Source organism: Cryptomeria japonica, chromosome 2, assembly GCF_030272615.1.
Source record: "Cryptomeria japonica chromosome 2, Sugi_1.0, whole genome shotgun sequence".
Classification (NCBI taxonomy): Eukaryota; Viridiplantae; Streptophyta; class Pinopsida; order Cupressales; family Cupressaceae; genus Cryptomeria; species Cryptomeria japonica.
The window spans coordinates 659006125-659021086 of NC_081406.1; positions in this window are offsets into that span (position 1 = coordinate 659006125).

Consider the following 14962-nt stretch of genomic DNA (forward strand, 5'->3'; position numbering starts at 1 on the left):
CACACCATCACCTTCCATCTCTCCTCTTTCCTATTTGCTTATGAATTAGATTCAAATGTGGGATCCTTGCTGATACAACCATATTTATCAAGGTATTGCTAACTTGATATCTAGCTATATTTCTAATCTTAGCTGCTATGAAATCAACTTTCTTAATTCTGAAACTCATACTAATACAAGGAAGCAGATCAAATAAGAAAATATAAGATTATATTTCACATCCTCTTGAACTGGTCAGAAAAATAATGTAAAATGAAGACAAAAACATTCCTCACTTAAATTTGAATGGAAAAGAAAGAAGAGAAAGCTACAATGCAAAACTCTATGCACCCTCTCAACCATAAATGAATGCAGGTCTCCTAGAAAGGGTAGACACATGGTAAAGAAAAACCTAGATGCCCACCACCTTTGTTCTTCATTGCATCCCTTATCATTATTTATCAAAGAATGGCAACAACAACAGTAAGTACTGGATTTTTTTTTCAAATTCCTTGTTTTGAAAAGAGTTTCTAGCAGAGGAAGAGCATGGCGGGTTGCAATGGGCATCTAAGTTTAAACTGGTCAGCTTGGAATTGTTTACTTGGTTGGAATGGGCCTTTGCGCTCAAACTAGTCGACATGGAATGGCTCTATGAAATCTAGTCTACCTTGCATTGGTTCCTTGGGGTTTAATCCTTCGGTTCAAAATTTCTCTCTGCCTCGCATTGGTTCTCGTCGGAGTTTTCGATAAGGCCCAAGTCGCTTCGTCGACTATCTCCAAAACACGAAGGGTTCCGTGCTCCATCTCTTGACTTTAACAAGCGTGCCTCTAAAGGAAGTAAGGCCCCCACTCATCAAGATAATTGTTCTAATTCTAGAAATTGGTCCATTCCAGTCGCAATGGGAGTTAACAAAGTTCCCTTGGGTAAGGGAAAGTCTGGTCGAACATTTGATAGTGGGAGAGTTCCTTCTTTCCTCTAGAACACAGATTTAAAAGGCACGAGAGGATTCATAAAACATGGTAGTGCAAAGCAATGGCAAGAAACAAATTCTCTTCATCAATTCCCCTACCAAAAGCCTGTTGTAGATTTCATACATGGGAATCGTTTCTTCCATAGGAGATTTGCTTCAAATCATTTCTGGGGCTTTAGAAAAGAAGAACCCTCAACCTTTCTTGAAGGTTTTAAATCAAAAGCACCACTCAAAGCAAGGGCAAAAAAGGGGCCTAGGAGCCAACTCTTTGTCCCCCCTTCTGACGCCGTAAATCTTGCTATTTCTCATCTGAAAGATAAAGGCTTTTTTGCTAAATGGTGTGGTGTTGGGGGTAGCACTCGAGATTTTTGATTGGTGGCTCTAGCCTTTACCAGGTTTGGTCTTTGTTCGAGTTTTGCAGAATGAATTTTTCCTAATATAGCATGTTGATTCTTCCTTAAAGCATTGTATTCTCCATGGAAAACCCATTTTTTTTCATGACTCGTCCTTTCATCTTTTAGATTAGATGCATGTTTTTGACCCTCAAACTTTTTCAATCAAGAAATCTCCAGTCTGGCTCAGTTTAGTTGGCCTCCCCTCAAAGTTTTGGTGTACTGAGGCTTTACTAAAAATCGGAGATGCCTTGGGTACTTTGGTTGGAATAGAAGAGGATTTTCTAAATGGAAAACTTGGGGATGTGGCGAACATTTATGTGGAGATTGATTTAGAATTCGGATTTTATGGAGAGGTAGAAATAGTTTATGAAGTTGGCAAATGGAAACAAAAAGTCACAAAATTCTCTGACAAACTCCTTGGTAAGTGCCTCATTAGAGATCAGATTATTTTTGGAGGTTCGTTCAAAGGACAAATAGGCCCTTTGTTTCAAGATAATGAAACCTTCATTCAAAGTCAAGTTGATGTCTGCCCTAACTCTAAGGGTTTTTCTCTTCCGAGTGGGGACTCTTTTGCCCCTCCCATTTTGAACCTCGCTTTGCCTCATTGTAGTTCAGATTCTCCAAATCCATTAGTGGAGGCTCAGGATCCCCCTTGTAGCCTTGGTGGCATTGGCGCTTCTAAGAGAAAGCATAAGATTTTCAAAAAAGTGCCCTTCTCAAACGGGGGAGCTTGGGTAGGGCTTAATAAGCGAGTATTGAAGAAAAGGAAAAGGTCCAAAAAGAATAAAGATGATAGAGTTGAACCTCAAAAAGCCTAGTCAAAATCTAAGGGTGTTATTCTTTCGGAACTCCTCTCTGAGACAAAATCCCTGAAAGAAAATATTATCTAGGAAATCAACACAATAACTAATATGGATGGTTCTCTACAAAGTCAACGAGTTCCAAATTAGGCATATACGGTCTAGGATTCTCCGCGATTATCTCCTATCGATTCTAGACTTGGGGAGTCAAAATCTTTAGACAATTTTCCTTGTGTTAATCCCTCTTCTACGTCTTCCTTATCCCCTAAGAATGGTTCAAAGAAGTTGGCCAATATTTCCCTTTCTTTAGAAGTTCCAAATTCTTGGGAAGATTCCCTACAATCTCCTTTTCTTATGTGGGTTTGGACTCAAATACTCAAAGGCTTTTAAAGGATTGTATGGTGAGGAACAAGAACCTGAAAATATTTTAAATACCCCTCTCGTTGCTCTTTATGCTCAAGTTAATGAAAAGAGAAAGCTGGGTATCAAACATTTGTTTGAGGGCAATTCCAAACCTGATTTAGACATAGTTTCTCCTAAGAGAGGAAGAAAATCTTTTACTGAGCATAGATCTTTAGAGGTTAAGGAAGATGGTCAAATTAAGATTACGGACCTGTTGAAAGTAAGGAAGGGCTTGACCCTTCTTGGACAGAAATGAAAATCTTATCTTGGAATGTTAGAGGCCTCAACGCCTCTAACAAAAGTTGCTTGATCAAGAGAAGAACTCTTTTGATCAAAGCAAAGATAATCATGCTTTAGGAAACAAAGCTCAATCTTCAGCAAGAAGAAGCATTTGGAAATGTGCTTAAAAATCAGTATTATGGTTCTAAATTCCTTGCAATTCAAGTTGAGGGAGCTTCTGGGGGCCTTCTTATAATTTGGAAACCCTCTTTGGCGGAGATAGAAAAAGTGGCTTCAGATTATAATAATTGGTTGATGGTGGATGTCAAATTTCTCTTAGCCAACATTTCTTTTAAATTGATTAATGCTTATAGTCCTTTGTCTCTCACTTCTAAAAGCATATTTTGGTCACACTTGGATGGAATGTTATCCCAGTTACAAAATGAGATTGTTTTCATAGGGGGAGATTTTAATGCTATTAGAAGTCTGAAGGACAAAAGAGGAGGATTTAATAGGTTTGGTAGATCTCAACAAGATTTCAACGATTGGATAGATAGGAATGACTTACTCGAGGTAGAATCTGGGGACTCTTTCACTTGGACTAACAAAAGACTTGGTTTCAATAATATAGCCAAGAAAATAGATAGGTTCTTCTGGATTGGAGACTTTTCCTCATTCCCCTTCCCCTTGGAGTGTAGAGTTGTCCCTTGTCTGGGCTCATACCACTTTCCTATTACTTTAAGTATGGTGGAGGATTCCAAATTATCAAAGGCCCCTTTTAGATTTGAGAATATGTGGATGAAGGACCCAATTTTTTTGTCCTTGATAGAACTATGGTGGAATGAGGATTGTTTTGAGGGTTCAAAATTGTACTGATTTGTGGCAAAGCTGAAAAACCTCAAGAGATAGTTATTAAGGTGGAATGCCTCTCATTTTAAGATCATTTTTGAAACAAAAAGCTCCTTAGAGTCTCAGTTAGAGGAATTGAATGAAAAGGTCATCAGAGATGGTATGACACAAGAGGAATTTGCCATAGAGAGGGAATTATTGGCAAAATATGAAGAAATCCTTATCAAGGAGGAAATATTTCAGAAGCAAAAGTCGAGAAGTTTGGTTCCAGGCGAGGTATAAAAACACAGAGTTTTTTCATAATGTTACCAAGCTAAGGAGTAAAAACAGATTTTAAAATTGGAGGTTCAAGGAGACCATGTCTCTGAAGATCCTTAGGAAATTAGTAAAGAGATTATTTGTTTTTTCACCACTCTTCTAAACAATGAGGTTGGATATGATCTTAAGGAACAAAACAAATTCCTTGCATTCATTCCTAAAATTATTTCAGATGATCAAAACAAGAGACTAGCATAGAAGTTTTCTTTGGAGGAAGTTACTGAGGCTCTTAACCAACTTCCCTCCAATAAAGCACCTAGCCCAAATGGTTTTCCTACTAGTTAATTTAAAAAGTGTTGGCATAGCTTAGGACCAGTGCTAGTGGAAGCTTTTGAGTCATTTAGAAAATATGGGAATATCTTGAAGGAAATCAATAATACATTTATTGCCCTCATCCCAAAGAAAGAGAAAGTTTCTAAAGTGGGAGATTTCAGGCCTAGCTCTCTCTGGAACCTGGTATATAAAATTATGTCTAAAGTCTTGACAAACAAATTAAAGCCATTAATAGATAGCATTATATCAGAAGAAAAAACCGGGCTTGTTCCGGGGAGATCCATTGTGGCTGGGGTAATTGTGGCTCAAGAAGCTATTCATACTCTTTAGAACACAAACAAAGTAGGAATGATCATAAAGTTAGTTATCTCCAAGGCTTATGATAATGTAGATTTGCGCTTTCTATGTAAGGTTATGCATGCCTTTGGTTTTAACGGTCAATGGATCAACTGGATTTTTGAATGCATTTCAACCCCCAAGTTCTCAATTCTTATTAATGGGAAACCTAAGGGCTACTTCTCATCATCTAGGGGCATTCGTCAAGGAGATCCCCCGTGTCCTTTTCGTTATATTATAATAGCAGAAGTCTTTGGTAGGGCAGTTAAGTTTTTTCAAAAGAATGGGCTGATTGAAGGGGTAAAGATAACAGGGAATTTTATTGCTACTCATCAACAATTTGCGGATGATAATCTACTTCTTGGCTCTGCCAAAGTCAAAGAAGCAAGGCATTTTCTAAATCTTTTAACCTCTTTTGGAAAGGCTTTGGGCCAATTGATCAATAAGGAGAAATAAAAAATCTTCTTCTTCTCAACCTCTTAGCCAGTGGAGCTAAGAATTTTGAAAATTCTCAACTGCAGAAAGGGCAGTCTTCCATGTCCCTAATTAGGCATCCCATTGGACAAAGGTTTGAGAAACTCTAAATTATGGGATCCTTTGAAAATTAAATTTGATCTTATTGTTAACTCCTGGAAAGGCAAATGGTTATCTTGGGTAGACAAATTAGTCATGATTCATGCAGTTATTTCAGCCCTTCCCATTTATTTGTTGTCATATATGGCCTTAACAACAGGGATGAATGTTTTCATTATTAAGAAAATGAGAATTTTTTTTTTGGAAAAATACGGAGGAACAAGATAAAATAGCCCTGATTGCATGGAATAAAATTTGTAAATCGAAGGCTCTTGGTGGCTTGGGCATCCGGGATCAACTTCTCCAAAATCAAAAATTTGGAGCAAAGCTTGTTTGGAATATGATCAAAGATCCATCAACAAGATGGGTAGGATTAATGTAGGTTAAATATATTAACAATGCAGACACTAGGAATCTACTGAGAGTTAGTAACCCCCAAAGGGTTCTAGAATTTGGAATTTATTAATTAGGAACATACCCCTTATTGCAAATTTCATTACATGGGATATCCATGATGGGTCATTGTTTCTCTTTTGGGAAGACTCATGGGGGGACTATTTGTGCATAGATAACTTAATTTCAATACAAAGATTGAGATATTGGTGTAAACAGAATTGGGGTGTTTTCTTTAGAGATTACATAGTTTTATCAGAGAATGATCCTTCAATGAATTGGAGATGGAAAAGTTTTGAAGGATTGCCTTTACCCATTGATGAAATTCTGCAATTGCAAGAGATATTAAAGAATCGTCAGGTGATCATTAGAAGTGGTCGTGACTCATTAATTTGGACTCCCTCTAAGATTGGCCAATACAGTGTCAAGGTTGGTTATTCTCTCTTAGCTAATCATGAGGTTAATAATAGTTTGGGAATTCCTCAAAAACTCTTATGGAGTGGAAAGATAATACCAAAAGCAGGGGTTTTTGCATGGTTGGCTCTTAAAAGGAAGATTTTGACAGCATAAAGATTCAAGAAGATGGGATATGAAGGACCCTCTAGGTGTGTTCTATGTAAGACACATGAAGAATCCATTGATCACCTGCTTCTAAATTGCCCGTTTTCTACCAAGTTCTAGAGGTGGTTGTGTGCTAGACTTGGCTGGGTCTCATCTCTCCCTAAGAATATAGTGACTTTTTTTAGGGTTGGCCTCTAAGGCCAAAATATGGCCTCCTTAGTTCATTATGGGAAATCAACCCATCTACTCTAATCTGGGAAGTCTAGAAGGAAAGAAATAGGAGAACCTTTGACAAAAAAATAAGAAAGGTAGACTCAATTCTCACCTCTATAGAAGCGTCAATAGTGGAAAATATCAACAACAAACTAGCTTTGAATGAAAATATCAAAAAAGATTTTATAGATTGGGATGCAAGCATGCATTTGAGGTGGAATGGACTAAAGATCCCTCCCCACTTTGGGAGTTCGAATCAAAGAAGGAATCAGACTGCTTGGGACCCTTCTAGGCTTGGATGGTTAAAACTGAACTTTGTTGGTGCCTCTAAGGGCAATCCAGGTCCGTCTGGAATAGGATACATAACCAGGGATCATTAAGGTTTAGTCAAAGGGAAAACCTCTCGCCCCATTCTCCCAGATACCAATAACATTGTAGAATTCAGTGCCCTTCTAATTGGTCTTTCAGAATGCATTAACAAAGGAATTAAGTTTTTAGAGATTGAAGAGGATTTCACTATTGCTATAAACGTTGTTTTGTCGACCAAGACCCCAAATTGGAGATTACAAGCTTTGTTGGAGAAAATCCTTTAAATCACGAGGAATTTGGAAAATTTCTCATGTCGACACATATATAGGGAAGCAAATGGGGAGAAAGACTTATTTTCAAAGTTAGTTGCGGAAGGAATTGATTTCTCATGGTGGTCGGATGACCTTCCTTTGTGGGGAAACTATAACACTTCTTTTGTTGAGCTTCTTTGCTAATAATTTACATTCAAATATTTAGCTCCCTCTTTTCCTGCCAATTTTTAAAAAAATGTTAACGGTCTTCTTCTCCAGGGCACTTCACGACTCAACATTACTTTTCTTTTATTGCTTCTTCTTTCTAAATGATCTGGACCTTCATGCTGCAATTTTGGCTGATGTGGATTCCTATCTTTTCTTATTCTGCCTAAGTGGTACTTGTGGGCCCACCTCTCTTCTCATTCTTGCTAAGAGAGGCTACCCATTTTTAGCAACTAGAGCTAAACTTTTTATTTAGGTTGGAGGGCCTATAAAATTGGCGGAAGGCTAAATTTTCCTCTGAGTGTTCGAAATCATGATTTCATAAGATCCACACAATTTTTTTTTGATCATGAGAAAGTTCACATTTTCTTTATTGATGGTGGCTTTAAAGCCCACTTGGCTTGTTTTGCGTCCGATTTGGATGGAGTAGTTATTGCTTTAAATTATCTTGTCCGTTTTTTCTTTCTGTTGGAATTTTTTTGTTCCAATTTGGCATGTTTGTAAGGAGATGACGACTGCCTTCATTAATGATGACAGACCAAGTGGTACTGTCTGTCATAATCATTATTCCTAGCTTCCGGATAAAGTTATTTCCATAGAAACAATCTTTCTTCGTCTCGTCTGATAAAGCAGAGTTCTAGTTATTTTCTTGACGATGGAAGATTCCTCCGAGGTCCCCTCTAGAATCATCATAAATTTTTTCTCGGACCCAATAGCCTGTTTTGGGGTCGACACTCCAATTTCTTTAACCAATCCTAATCAACAGTGCACTTTTAAGGAGATTTCAAACTTGAGGCTTAAGCAAATTCTTCGCTATGTTAACCCTATGGTGTTTTTGGCAACTAAAATGGTGCTCAGACAAGGTCATATGGAGATAATATGTAGATCTCATCCAGGTTTGTCGCCTCTTTATTGGATTGCAACATTTCTAAAGATGAGATTAGAGCCCTAGTTATGAAATTTTTTGAGGCAGAATTGCTTGGCGAACTGGAAAGACCTTTAAAATATTCATTGAGGGGTGCGGGATCGCCTAGACCAGAGGATCTTGAAGCTTTGAGTGAACTCGAAGACACTGTAACTTTCTACCATCTTCTTCTGGACCTAAAGGGACCTGTATTCAGGAGTCACAAGCAGTTTGCTAGGATGGCAACAAATTATCTCAAATGGCGGGTTCTGACCAATATATCTCTGGACTAGGATAAGGAGGTGATTTTTAAAGAATTTTCCATTTTGAATGGCTTCCTTAAGGCTAATGAGGAGAATAGTGGAATTGGGTTGGCAAAAAATCAGAATGTAGCTGAAGGTGGTAATGGAAATGGTAACGGGTTGGCAGAATCTCAAATGGAAAATGTGGGTGTTCATGGCTGAGGGAACACTTGTAGGGATCTAATTGGTGCAGGTAGCCGTAGACAGGGCCAATATTGTGGCAGAGGCAGAGGCCACCCTCCGCTCTGCAGAAGTGGTGGTCGAGCTGGAACCTCTTTGGAAAGACACGGATAGGGGCTTTACAATTTAGGTTTTAGCTTTGTTGACTAGATATCTGTTTCTCAGGTCTAATGTTTTATCAGTTTAATATGGACTTGGTTGGAGGCTTGAAGTCTCCATTTTGTTTTGTTTCCTAATTCTCTGATTAGACTCGTTTAATGACTGGCTGCCCTTGCTAGCATAGTTTTATTTTGTATTTTAATGTGTTAATGAATATAAAGATTCTTGGCTCTGCCTTTACTGACAAAAAAACAACGAAGTACTAAAATTATAAAACCACACAAATTCTCTTTCTCTCCCTTTTCAGACCCCTCCTTACACTTATCCAACTCTTCCTAATTATAATTGTCAATAAATACCCCCTTTAGTACCTAAAATCATAGTTCTCACTGGCAAAAACTTTTCCTTTTGAATTCTTAAAATTGTTAATCTTAGAGGGACTTTCTTTAATTTTCTTTTCTAACTTAGGCTCCTCCCGAAAGACAATAGAGGCTTCTTATCAACAAAAACAATTTCCTCTTACATTTCTTCCTTAAGATAGGTTACTAAGATAGGTGTATTTTGAATACTCATAGAGCTAGGGCTTTTAACTTTCAAGGCCTTATTAGGGATGTACTAGATTTGGTTTTCTCCTTGTTTTAACAAAATCTTTAGGCTTATTAGTAGAAGACACATTCTCAAACAACTTATTTGTATATTATTATTTTTGACTTTAGGGTTGATATTGGGGTTGCGATTCAAACAATCCTAGTATAAAGCATTTATCAAACCATAATGCAAGGTAGGTAAGCACCATCTTCAACACTTTTTTCCATTTATGAAAACAAGTAATATGATAAGCTTATAATATTACCATAACGAAGGTGATTAAGAATTGAAAATTGATAGCCATGTACAATTCTAAACCTACCTTCTAAGGTAAAATATTCCATAACATGAAAATTTACCATTGACCAAGGTGCAAGCAATTATTCCTTGCTATAACCATTTTGATGCCTCTTCACCTTTTCTCCTTTCTCTAGGAAAGACACAATAAAAATAAAAACAATCAGCTTCTTATTGCAAATACATCCTCGAATATTACTCTTACTACCAGTACTCATCTCCATAGTATAATGATCGTAAATTTTCCACCATTTAGTACCTATGCCTTTTCCAATTACCCGCTAGTGCCTACACCTTAATTCTTCTTTCATCCACCACTATTAGACCTATTGTTACCCCACTTATCCAAGCCACTTCACACCCCATACCACATCTGACACCCTAAATATCCTTAGGTACATTTCCTCTTCCATTCCTTTATCTCAAGCTATTAATTTTTACACCATCTTACCTTTAATAGCTACACTCGTATCCCTCATATTGTTTTATGATCCTCCTTAATCACCATCCCTTCCTCTACTCTAGATGTACTATCTCATTAAAATAAACCAAGCAAATAATATAGTGGATGTAAAGACAAATGGATAAGGTGGTGATGAATTAAAGGATGATAAACATGCATCATTTTCTTTTGGTATTTTGACATATCCGTTGCCTATGGGTTTTGTGCACCTCAATTTTAATTTTTTGGTGGAAAAGGTGACCTTATTAGTCATCTTAGATCTATATAACTGCATGTGTAGATTTTATGAGAATGAGTTAACAAAACTATTTATATGCATTTTGAAAGATTAACAAAGCTTTTTCTTTTCACTTCCTCAAGGGTCTATCCATTCATTTAATCATTACAGTAAATTATTTCTCAAGAAATTCAAAAAATACAAGTCCTAGAGTACTTGTTGCTAATTTATTTTGACGTGCCCATTGATCCAATGAACTAATTGGAGATTATCTTATTCAATTTTAATATTTGTGCTCTAACTTGATCATTCCTTACATGAATTTGATTTACAAAATATTTTTATGAAGGGGTTGATAAACTAATTTAAGACAATGTGTATTCGAATATTTTTATTTCTTTCACGATAATTGTGAGAATGTGCTAAAAGTATAAAATCAAAGTTGCCACACAATCCTTTTTTAATATGGATATAGTTAAAATGCGTCTCATCTTTCCAAGTTTTAAAAGTCCAATAATTTTTTAAAGTTCAATGATATGAAGGAAATGTGAATCGATTTTCTACTATTGATTGTTTTTCCTCTTTCAAGCCAAATACTCTTGGATGACGTGCTTCAAAGTTTTTTCAATTCTAATTTACTTACACTCCCTCCATTCACCAATTAGATCCTAATAAACCTCTTCCTAAAGTAATCACAATCAAGAATTTTACAACTATCATAGAGTTAAAGGGCATTAGAAATAAAATAGTTTAGGTCTTAAACACAAGGTACAAGACCTCATTAACAACAACACAATCAAAGTTGAAGGGGTTGATGATAATTGAAATACATTCCACATCATTCAAGATACATATAACAATGAAAATTATGTTGTCAAAGAGGACATATCACATGCATACTTCTTTTTTTGAAAAATATTGTTTAGAATACTACATCTTCTCTTTCTCCTTTAGAGACAAGGAGTTCCCACAAAACAATTATTACAAACCATTGCAAATTGAGGCATAAATGTAAGAATGGGAAGTTCAAGATGTTCTATTTAGCTGATCCAAAAAATTAGTATCACATATGTTTGGAAGATCCACTAGTTTGTACAAAGGAAAAACCACAATCATATGCTTATTTGGAGCTTCTTTATAGATGACAAATGTGTGATTTCTTAAGGTTTTGTATTGTTTCATCTTGCCACTTTAATTTGGACCAAAAATTGTATGTCTAATGTAATGTCATCCTATTATGTATTGATTGTCTATGTTACTTAGGAAACCGTAACTAAAACATCTATTAGTAGTTCCTTCGATGATACATCAAATTGTTTAATTTCTTCATGAAGGAAATATTGTAAATATTTAGAGAGATAGGGATAAATCAATAACAATGTTGAGTCACTTCACTTCATATACATATCCAAATTCCAAAGGAAACATTACATGAATATGAAAAGGGTATTAAAAAAGAGTTCCAATATTTATTTCAAGAACAAAAAGAATTATAAAAAATGAAGTCAAAGAAAAAATAAGATAAGGATGACACTATTTCTGTTAGATTCTACGAGAAGTGAGAACCAAGCCAGGATTTGATGTCGGTCGTAGATCACATGCAACTCCAAACAATAGATGATCGAAGAAAAAATAGTTGAATGAAGAAAAATTTGATATGAGAGAAAAAAAATAGAGATATAAGATAATTTTGGAGAAGACTCTCACCGAGCTATCACTGAACTTGTGAAAGTGAGATTATAGTTGTTATTATATAGAAAAATAATAACATATACATCCAAGAGGTGCATTAACTCCCACCTCCATAAAAAGTGGGAGGTTTTACCTACTACCCCATAAAAGGTGGGAGGTTTTTACCTACTTGGTAAATGCCAAAACATGTGGCATAACCTCCTTACATGAAAACAAGAAAAGTTATTAGAGGTGGCACATAAAGCCGAAAGAGGGTGAGAAACCCAAATATCCCATAACCCAATTAGGAAATGACAAAAAAATGGCTATGAGAGGTCGTACAACAAGCCAAAAGAAGGTGTTTAACTCAACTACCCATGTGAGGTGGAGAGTTACACATGCAACTGAAGTATTTCACCACGTGTCTTCACATTAACCACTCCTAATAACCTAAGAAATCTTAAATAATATGTGTAGGAAAAATAAATACCCCCTAACATAAGGAGAATAAAAAACCTACACTAACACTCCCCTTAAGCATAGCTTAGGTGGTTGAAAAGTTGGGTCTCGACAAATGAGGCCATGTTAGGTACCCATGCACATAGAGACTCCCCCCAAAAGAAAAGCCCCCCCATAAGAGGAATACCCCCCGCCTCCCATAAATAGACAAAGAAATAATGAAGGCCTAAGAAGCCTGCCCTGAAGTAGACACTTGTCACATCCCAAGTAAAGATCGCAAATGAAGGAACTTGCTTTCGGTGAAGGGTTTGGTGAAGATGTCCACAGTCTGCTATGATGTAGAATAATACTTAAGATCAATTATGCCTTCCTAAATTAGCTCCTGAATTTAGTGCATATGTATCTCAACGTGTTTTGTCCTTTGGTGGTGAACGAGATTTCTTGAGATCTGGATAGCACTTTTATTATCACAAAAGATGATGGTAGGTTTTTTTATTGGAATACCAAACTCAGTGAAAATATTCTGAAGCTAAGTAGACTCAGTGGGGGCAATGATTTCCCTTTGATACTCATCCTCTATTGATGAAAGAGAAATTGTAGACTGCTTCTTGCTTGACCAAAAAACTAGACTAGAACCAAGTGATAAGCAATACCTTGAAGTAGACTTGCGATCTTCAGAATCACCTTCCCAATCTGAATATGTATATCCCACCAAGTCAATATCCATACTTGCTGCATACTGAATTCCATTATTGTGATTACCCTAAATGTAGTGGAGGATCCACTTAACTGCTTTCCAATGCAACTCATGTGGCTCCTGCATGAATCTAGAGATCATGCCCACAACATATGAAATATTGGGTCTCATATGAGTCAAGTAGAATATGAGGCTTCTAACAAGCTGTCAATATAAAGTGCCATCAACCAAGGGTGAAGAGCACTTAGACTCAAGTTTGACCCCTAACAAAAAAAGAGTAGGTGCATCTTACAATCAACCATGCGAAATCTGGAGAGCATATCAAGTGCGTACTTGGGTTGTCCAAGAAGACACTTGAAGATGACTGAGTGATCTCAATCCCCAAGAATTCATGCAAAAGATCCAAGTCTGACATCATAAATCTATCATGTAGAGAAGTTTTCACTACCTTGATGGTGGATGAGTGGCTCCCTATGATCAAGAGGTCATCAACATAGAGAACCAAATATGTGAGAGTATCATCTTGTTGTAGAATGTTTACATTTGGATCAGAATGGCATCAAGTGAAACCAACTGTCAGAAGGAATGAGTCCATATTGGCATACCAAGATCAAGGAGCTTGTTTGAGGCCATAGAGAGAATTTTGAAGTCGACACACAAGTGAAGGATCTTGGATAAACTCCTGTGGTTGCTCCATGTAGATTTCCTCTTGAAGGGCACCATGAAGAAATGCACTCTTCACATCCATCTAATGAACTTCCCAGTGATGGGTTGTATCTAAAGCAAGGACAATTCAAATGAAATTCATTTTAGCAACTGGAGAAAAACTCTCAAAGTAATCAATCCTTGGAACTTGGGAAAATCCTTTTGCTACCAAGCAAGCCTTATACTTATCAACCAACCCATCTGCTGCAAATTTTGTTCGATAGATCCATTTGCATTGAAAAAGTTTCCTTCCCTTAGGAAGATGAACTAAATCCCACATGTGTGATTACTTTTCAAGGAATTAAAGTATTCTTGCATTGTAGCATCCTACTCGAGAACACCAAAATCTTCTTGAAAAGATTGCAAATCAGAAGCTAAAGCAATGAAGAGATGTGGAGCCTGCTGAAATTGTGATCTTGTTCTTCTAGTATATGATAGATCACCAAGACAATATCCTGCTAACTCAAATGCTTGTTCAGCCCAAAGAGGTACTAAGGCTAGAGAGTCTGGGGGAGAATCATCAACCTTTTAATGACGACTTTAAGAGGAATGTGAATCCTCATCTTCACTATCACCATTTTAAGTGGAGGAAGAAGACTCCTCATCAAGATTAGGAGGCTCAATATCCTCTGAACAACTATCATCATGTTGCAATGTCTCCAATGTGATGGTGTATGGAGAAGTGATATGAGAAGAACTAGAAGAACTCTCCTCAAAATGAACACTCCTCTCAATGAGCAACTCATGAGTAGTGGGATGGAGAAGTCTATACCCTTTGACATAAGTTGGATATCTAATAAATATACAAGGCTTGCTCTACAGATCCATAGCCTTGCATTTGTCTACTAGAATGTGGGCCCATACAAGAGAACCAAACACTCTAAAGTGCTCAACTGTAGTTTTTCGACTAGTCTAAGCTTGAAAAGGAGTTACCCCATTCACAAATTTATGAGGAACTTGATTTTGGATGTAACACGCACAATTGATGGCTTCTTCCCAATACTGAGGTGCCAAAGACTTGGACTGAATCATATAATTGGCAATCTCCTTCAAAGACATGTTCTTGTGTTTTGCGACACCATTCTGCTGTCTGGAACTATGTGTTTCACGTTAATACCTTTTGAAGCACAAAACTATTCAAACTGATTATTAACATATTAACCCTAATTATATGTACACAAAATCTTGATGAAGTTCCCAGATTGTTTCTCTGCAAAAGTTATGAAATATAGAAAATTCTCAAAGACTTCAGACTTTTGTTTCAGAAAGTAAACCCATGTATATCTGGAAAAGTCATCAATAAATGCCAAGAC